Genomic DNA, 9116 nt, shown 5'->3' on the forward strand with positions numbered 1-9116 from the left:
TCTTATTCAACCAGGATTATAGTCATGCCACTAGGTGGCGCTCTAACCATTATTGACAAATAGCATAACAAACATTTCCAAGCTCGAGTCTCATCACACCTGCGACCTTTGGGAGAGATTGGACATTGTGTTTTTTAGTGACAGCAGATTACTGCTTTTTGCGAGTGATTGAAACTCTACGTGCCGCCATGACCACCCCGTTTCCCTGAACGGAAAAAGCTTGGCAATTTAACATCACAAAGGTCTTTAGATTCTACACACTGAAGAATGCTTCAATATGATGAAATCCCTTTGAGGAGTTCGTCAAAGTATGAGGCCTGAAAAGGGGGGAAAATGTCATCAAAATTACACATTAATTTTAAAATGGCTGACTTCCTGTTGGATTTGGGATATTGCTCCAAGAGACTTTTTTGTACATCTTGATATCTCCTATAAGCTTACCAGGTTTCAGACTCATACATAAAACACAGAGCTGGGGCTGATGTTTTGAAATATTGTAGGGGGCGCTGTGGAGCCATTTTGCGCTATTCAAGGAAAATGGTTACATAACAACAATGCCTTCATCCATTTGGAGGTGTGTGCCAAATTTCAAGCCTCTATAAACTTTCCAAGCCCCTCAAAAGCCACTTCATCTTTCATGGTGAACAGCGTTGCCACCAGGGTGCGCCGTTCAGTTTAAAGTCACAATTTTTGCACTGAAGCATCACGAGGGACTGATGGTGATATTCACCGCTTTTGAGGTGGCCACGATCAACCTGTGAAAATCAGTACAACAAAGTTAAAGCCATGACATGTCCTGTTGCCACTAGGTGGCGCTGTCCGTATTTCCGACAATGGGCATATCAATTTGTTCAGGGCGGGTCTGACATCATGCCTGTAAAGTCTGGTACTGATCAGACTGGATTTCATTGAGTTATACTAATTTGTTTCTTCATGGCGTGACATCAAAGTTCGCCATGCTGCTGGGGTCACACCCTTTCGTGAAAAGTCACAGTTTTCACTGTAACCCAAGACCAACTCCTTAAGGCTTTCCTGGAGAAATTTGAGGCTGCAGATGTCACCCATCACAATACTGTACCCCAAAGTGTAAAACATGACATTTCCTGTTCCCACTAGGTGGCGCTGTCCCTGGTGTCAAATATGGCAGTTGAAATATGTTCAGGGGTGGAGCCTTATCATATGTGTTCACTTTGGTCAAGGTCAGAAAATGTATGACAAAATGAGAGGCAATAAGATTTTCATGGCAAGTCATCGAAATTCGCCATGGCGCCACGGCCTCACCGTATTGTGAAAACTCAAAAGCTCCGCAATTTAACATGGCACAAGGGTGTAGTTGACACTGACCAAATATGAAGGTTATGAAATCAAACCCCAAGGAGGAGTTCGCAAAAGTTCGAGGCATGGAAATGGCAAAATTAGAGCCAAAATGTCACCTTCTCTTCCAAATGGCGGACTTCCTGTTGGGTTTGCGTCAATGGGCCCACTGACTTTTTTGTTCGTCTTGGCATGATACACATGTGTGCCAAATTTCATACATGTAGCTCAAACGATGTGGTCGTAGGGCTGCATTTAACAAGGCATAGGTGGCGCTCTAGAGCCATTTCCCAGTGCTCATATGTAAAACCATTAAAATACAAAATTTTTCACCAGACCTGGCATGTGTGCAAAATTTCATGAGTTTTTGAGCATGTTTAGGCCCTCAAAAAGGCCCTTGTTTCGCCTGAATAATAATAATAATAATAATTAAAGCTGCAAGCAGCGTTATGAGGGCCCTCGCACCCCCGGCACGTCGAGCCACTGCCAACACCTCAAACCGGCACGTCCGATGTGATGTCACATTGATGGATTTCATGCTTTTAATCACCAGCTAACATTTCATCTTATTCAACCAGGATTATAGTCATGCCACTAGGTGGCGCTCTAACCATTATTGACAAATAGCATAACAAACATTTCCGAGCTTGAGTCTCATCACACCTGCGACCTTTGGGAGAGATTGGACATTGTGTTTTTTAGTGACAGCAGATTACTGCTTTTTGCGAGTGATTGAAACTCTACGTGCCGCCATGACCACCCCGTTTCCCTGAACGGAAAAAGCTTCGCAATTTAACATCACAAAGGTCTTTAGATTCTACACACTGAAGAATGCTTCAATATGATGAAATCCCTTGGAGGAGTTCGTCAAAGTATGAGGCCTGAAAAGGGGGGAAAATGTCATCAAAATTACACATTAATTTTAAAATGGCTGACTTCCTGTTGGATTTGGGATATTGCTCCAAGAGACTTTTTTGTACATCTTGATATCTTACACAAGCTTACCAAGTGTCAGACTCATAGATGAAACACAGAGCAGGGGCTGATGTTTTGAAATATTGTAGGGGGCGCTGTGGAGCCATTTTGCGCTATTCAAGGAAAATGGTTACATAACAACAATGCCTTCATCCATTTGGAGGTGTGTGCCAAATTTCAAGCCTCTATAAACTTTCCAAGCCCCTCAAAAGCCACTTCATCTTTCATGATGAACCGCGTTGCCACCAGGGTGCGCCGTACAGTTTAAAGTCACAATTTTTGCACTGAAGCATCACGAGGGACTGATGGTGATATTCACCGCTTTTGAGGTGGCCACGATCAACCTGTGAAAATCAGTACAACAAAGTTAAAGCCATGACATTTCCTGTTGCCACTAGGTGGCGCTGTCCGTATTTCCGACAATGGGCACGTCAATCTTTTCAGGGCGGGTCTGACATCATGCCTGTAAAGTCTGGTACTGATCAGACTGGATTTCATTGAGTTATACTAATTTGTTTCTTCATGGCGTGACATCAAAGTTCGCCATGCTGCTGGGGTCACACCCTTTCGCGAAAACTCACAGTTTTCACTGTAACCCAAGACCAACTCCTTAAGGCTTTCCTGGAGAAATTTGAGGCTGCAGATGTCACCCATCACTATACTGTACCCCAAAGTGTAAAACATGACATTTCCTGTTCCCACTAGGTGGCGCTGTCCTTGAGGTCAAATATGGCAGTTGAAATATGTTCAGGGGTGGAGCCTTATCATATGTGTTCACTTTTGTCAAGGTCAGAAGATGTATGACAAAATGAGAGGCAATAAGATTTTGATGGCGAGTCATCGAAATTCGCCATGGCGCCACGGCCTCATAGTATTGTGAAAACTCAAAAGCTCCGCAATTTAACATGGCACAAGGGTGTAGTTGACACTGTCCAAATTTGAAGTTTATAGGACCAAATCCCAAGGAGGAGTTCGTTAAAGTTCGAGGCATGGAAATGGCAAAATTAGAGCCAAAATGTCACCTTCTCTTCCAAATGGCGGACTTCCTGTTGGGTTTGCGTCAATGGGCCCACAGACTTTTTTGTTCGTCTTGGAATGATACACATGTGTGCCAAATTTCATACATGTAGCTCAAACCATGTGGTCGTAGGGCTGCATTTAACAAGGCATAGGTGGCGCTCTAGAGCCATTTCCCAGTGCTCATAAGTAAAACCATTAAAATACAAAATTTTTCACCAGACCTGGCATGTGTGCAAAATTTCATGAGTTTTTGAGCATGTTTAGGCCCTCAAAAAGGCCCTTGTTTGGGGTGAATAATAATAATAATAATAATTAAAGCTGCAAGCAGCGTTATGAGGGCCCTCGCACCCCCGGCGTGTCGAGCCATGCCCAACACCTGAAACCAGCACGTCCGATCTGATGTCACATTGATGGAATTCATGCATTTAACCACCAGCTAACATTTCAACTCATTCATTCATGATTAGTTAGTCGTTCCACTAGGTGGCGCTCTAACCATTATGTACAAATGGCATAACAAACATTTCCGAGCTCCAGTCTCATCACGCCTATGAGCTTTGGGAGAGATTGGACATTGTGTTTTTGAGTGACAGCAGATTACTGCTTTTTGGCGAGTGATTCAAACTCTAAGTGCCGCCATAACCACCCCGTTTCACTGAACGTAAAAAGCTTCGCAATTTAACATCACAAAGGTCTTTAGATTCCACAAACTTCAGATCGGTCCAATCTGATGAAATCCCTTGGAGGAGTTCGTCAAAGTATGAAGCCTGAAAAGAGGGGAAAATGTCGCCAAAATTACACATTAATTTTAAAATGGCTGACTTCCTGTTGGATTTGGGATATTGCTCCAAGAGACTTTTTTGTACATCTTGATATCTCCTATAAGCCTACCAGGTTTCAGATTCATACATAAAACACAGAGCTGGGGCTGTGGTTTTGAAATTTTGTAGGGGGCGCTGTGGAGCCATTTTGGGATATTCAATGAAAATTATCACATGACAACAAAGCCTTCGTCACATTGGAGGTGTGTGCCAAATTTCAAGCCTCTATACACTTGCCAAGACCCTCAAAAGCCACTTCATCTTTCATGGTGAACAGCGTTGCCACCAGGGTGCGCCGTTCAGTTTAAAGTCACAATTTTTGCACTGAAGCATCACGAGGGACTGATGGTGTTATTCACCGCTTTTGAGGTGGCCACGATGAACCTGTGAAAATCAGTACAACAAAATGAAAGCCATGACATTTCCTGTTCCCACTAGGTGGCGCTGCCCGTATTTCCGACAATGGGCACATCAATCTGTTCAGGGCGGGTCTGACATCATGCCTGTAAAGTCTGGTACTGATCAGACTGGATTTCATTGAGTTATACTAATTTGTTTCTTCATGGCGTGACATCAAAGTTCGCCATGCTGCTGGGGTCACACCCTTTCGCGAAAACTCACAGTTTTCACTGTAACCCAAGACCAACTCCTTAAGGCTTTCCTGGAGAAATTTGAGGCTGCAGATGTCACCCATCACTATACTGTACCCCAAAGTGTAAAACATGACATTTCCTGTTCCCACTAGGTGGCGCTGTCCCTGGTGTCAAATATGGCAGTTGAAATATGTTCAGGGGTGGAGCCTTATCATATGTGTTCACTTTGGTCAAGGTCAGAAAATGTATGACAAAATGAGAGGCAATAAGATTTTCATGGCGAGTCATCGAAATTCGCCATGGCGCCACGGCCTCATAGTATTGTGAAAACTCAAAAGCTCCGCAATTTAACATGGCACAAGGGTGTAGTTGACACTGACCAAATATGAAGGTTATGAAATCAAACCCCAAGGAGGAGTTCGCAAAAGTTCGAGGCATGGAAATGGCAAAATTAGAGCCAAAATGTCACCTTCTCTTCCAAATGGCGGACTTCCTGTTGGGTTTGCGTCAATGGGCCCACAGACTTTTTTGTTCGTCTTGGCATGATACACATGTGTGCCAAATTTCATACATGTAGCTCAAACGATGTGGTCGTAGGGCTGCATTTAACAAGGCATAGGTGGCGCTCTAGAGCCATTTCCCAGTGCTCATATGTAAAACCATTAAAATACAAAATTTTTCACCAGACCTGGCATGTGTGCAAAATTTCATGAGTTTTTGAGCATGTTTAGGACCTCAAAAAGGCCCTTGTTTCGCCTGAATAATAATAATAATAATAATAATAATAATAATAATAATAATAATAATAATAATAAGAAACGGAGCAGATACAATAGGGCCTTCGCACTCTCGGTGCTCGGGCCCTAATTAAAGCTGCAAGCAGCGTTATGAGGGCCCTCGCACCCCCGGCACGTCGAGCCACTGCCAACACCTCAAACCGGCACGTCCGATGTGATGTCACATTGATGGATTTCATGCTTTTAATCACCAGCTAACATTTCATCTTATTCAACCAGGATTATAGTCATGCCACTAGGTGGCGCTCTAACCATTATTGACAAATAGCATAACAAACATTTCCAAGCTCGAGTCTCATCACACCTGCGACCTTTGGGAGAGATTGGACATTGTGTTTTTTAGTGACAGCAGATTACTGCTTTTTGCGAGTGATTGAAACTCTACGTGCCGCCATGACCACCCCGTTTCCCTGAACGGAAAAAGCTTCGCAATTTAACATCACAAAGGTCTTTAGATTCTACACACTGAAGAATGCTTCAATATGATGAAATCCCTTGGAGGAGTTCGTCAAAGTATGAAGCCTGAAAAGAGGGGAAAATGTCATCAAAATTACACATTAATTTTAAAATGGCTGACTTCCTGTTGGATTTGGGATATTGCTCCAAGAGACTTTTTTGTACATCTTGATATCTTACACAAGCTTACCAAGTGTCAGACTCATAGATGAAACACAGAGCAGGGGCTGATGTTTTGAAATATTGTAGGGGGCGCTGTGGAGCCATTTTGCGCTATTCAAGGAAAATGGTTACATAACAACAATGCTTTCATCCATTTGGAGGTGTGTGCCAAATTTCAAGCCTCTATAAACTTTCCAAGCCCCTCAAAAGCCACTTCATCTTTCATGATGAACTGCGTTGCCACCAGGGTGCGCCGTTCAGTTTAAAGTCACAATTTTTGCACTGAAGCATCACGAGGGACTGATGGTGATATTCACCGCTTTTGAGGTGGCCACGATCAACCTGTGAAAATCAGTACAACAAAATTAAAGCCATGACATTTCCTGTTGCCACTAGGTGGCGCTGTCCGTATTTCCGACAATGGGCACATCAATCTGTTCAGGGCGCGTCTGACATCATGCCTGTAAAGTCTGGTACTGATCAGACTGGATTTCATTGAGTTATACTAATTTGTTTCTTCATGGCGTGACATCAAAGTTCGCCATGCTGCTGGGGTCACACCCTTTCGTGAAAAGTCACAGTTTTCACTGTAACCCAAGACCAACTCCTTAAGGCTTTCCTGGAGAAATTTGAGGCTGCAGATGTCACCCATCACAATACTGTACCCCAAAGTGTAAAACATGACATTTCCTGTTCCCACTAGGTGGCGCTGTCCTTGACGTCAAATATGGCAGTTGAAATATGTTCAGGGGTGGAGCCTTATCATATGTGTTCACTTTGGTCAAGGTCAGAAAATGTATGACAAAATGAGAGGCAATAAGATTTTCATGGCGAGTCATCGAAATTCGCCATGGCGCCACGGCCTCACCGTATTGTGAAAACTCAAAAGCTCCGCAATTTAACATGGCACAAGGGTGTAGTTGACACTGACCAAATATGAAGGTTATGAAATCAAACCCCAAGGAGGAGTTCGCAAAAGTTCGAGGCATGGAAATGGCAAAATTAGAGCCAAAATGTCACCTTCTCTTCCAAATGGCGGACTTCCTGTTGGGTTTGCGTCAATGGGCCCACTGACTTTTTTGTTCGTCTTGGCATGATACACATGTGTGCCAAATTTCATACATGTAGCTCAAACGATGTGGTCGTAGGGCTGCATTTAACAAGGCATAGGTGGCGCTCTAGAGCCATTTCCCAGTGCTCATATGTAAAACCATTAAAATACAAAATTTTTCACCAGACCTGGCATGTGTGCAAAATTTCATGAGTTTTTGAGCATGTTTAGGCCCTCAAAAAGGCCCTTGTTTGGGGTGAATAATAATAATAATTAAAGCTGCAAGCAGCGTTATGAGGGCCCTCGCACCCCCGGCGCGTCGAGCCACGCCCAACACCTAAAACCAGCACGTCCGATGTGATGTCACATTGATGGAATTCATGCATTTAACCACCAGCTAACATTTCATCTCATTCAATCATGATTATAGTCGTCCCACTAGGTGGCGCTCTAACCATTACTGACAAATGGCATAACAAACATTTCCGAGCTCGAGTCTCATCACGCCTGCGACCTTTGGGACATATTGGACATTTTGATTTTGAGTGACAGCAGATTACTGCTTTTTGGCGAGTGACTGAAACTCCACATGCCGCCATGACCACCCCGTTTCCCTGAACGTAAAAACCTTCGCAATTTAACATCACAAAGGTCTTTAGATTCCACACACTGGAGATTGGTTCAATATGATGAAATCCCTTGGAGGAGTTCGTCAAAGAACGGTGCCTGGAAAGAGGGGAAAATGTCACAAAAATTACACATTAATTTTAAAATGGCTGACTTCCTGTTGGATTTGGCATATTGCTCCAAGAGACTTTTTTGTACATCTTGATATCTCCTATAAGCTTACCAGGTTTCAGACTCATACATACAACACAGAGCTGGGGCTGATGTTTTGAAATTTTGTAGGGGGCGCTGTGGAGCCATTTTGCGCTATTCAATGAAAATGATCACATAACAACAAAGCCTTAAGCACAATGGAGGTGTGCGCCAAATTTCAAGCCTCTATAAACTTTCCAAGCCCCTCAAAAGCCACTACATTTTTCATGGTGAACAGCGTTGCCACCAGGGTGCGCCGTTCAGTTTAAAGTCACAATTTTTGCACTAAAGCATCACGAGGGACTGATGGTGATATTCACCGCTTTTGAGGTGGCCACTATGAACCTGTGAAAATCAGTACAACAAAATGTAAGACATGACATTTCCTGTTCCCACTAGGTGGCGCTCTTCATATTCCTGACAATGGGCACATCAATCTGTTCAGGGCGGGTGTGACATCATGCCTGTAAAGTCTGGTACTAATCAGACTGGATTTCATGGAGTTATACTAATTTGTTTCTTCATGGCGTGATATCAAAGTTCGCCATGCTGCTGAGGTCACACCCTTTCGTGAAAAGCCACAGTTTTCACTGTACCCCAAGACCAACTCCTTACGCCTTTCCTGGAGAAATTTGAGGCTGCAGATGTCACCCATCACTATACTGTACCCCAAAGTGTAAAACATGACATTTCCTGTTCCCACTAGGTGGCGCTGTCCTTGATGTCAAATATGGCAGTTGAAATATGTTCAGGGGTGGAGCCTTATCATATGTGTGCTCTTTGGTCCAGATCGGAACATGTATGACAGAATGAGAGGCAATAAGATTTTCATGGCGAGTCATCAAAATTCGCCATGGCGCCACGGCCTCATACTATTGTGAAAACTCAAAAGCTCCGCAATTTAACATGGCACAAGGGTGTAGTTGACACTGTCCAAATTTGAAGCTTATAGGACCAAATCCCAAGGAGGAGTTCGTTAAAGTACAACGCATGGAAACGGTAAAATCAGACCCAAAATGTCACCTTCAATCCAAAATGGCGGACTTCCTGTTGGGTTTAGGACATTGCCATAATAGACTTTTTTGTTCGACTCTCAACGTTATATAGG

This window comes from Copadichromis virginalis, linkage group LG5, assembly GCF_057382275.1.
Source record: "Copadichromis virginalis isolate Kocher_CV1m ecotype Utaka linkage group LG5, C_Virginalis_male_GT1.1, whole genome shotgun sequence".
NCBI classification, from domain to species: domain Eukaryota; kingdom Metazoa; phylum Chordata; class Actinopteri; order Cichliformes; family Cichlidae; genus Copadichromis; species Copadichromis virginalis.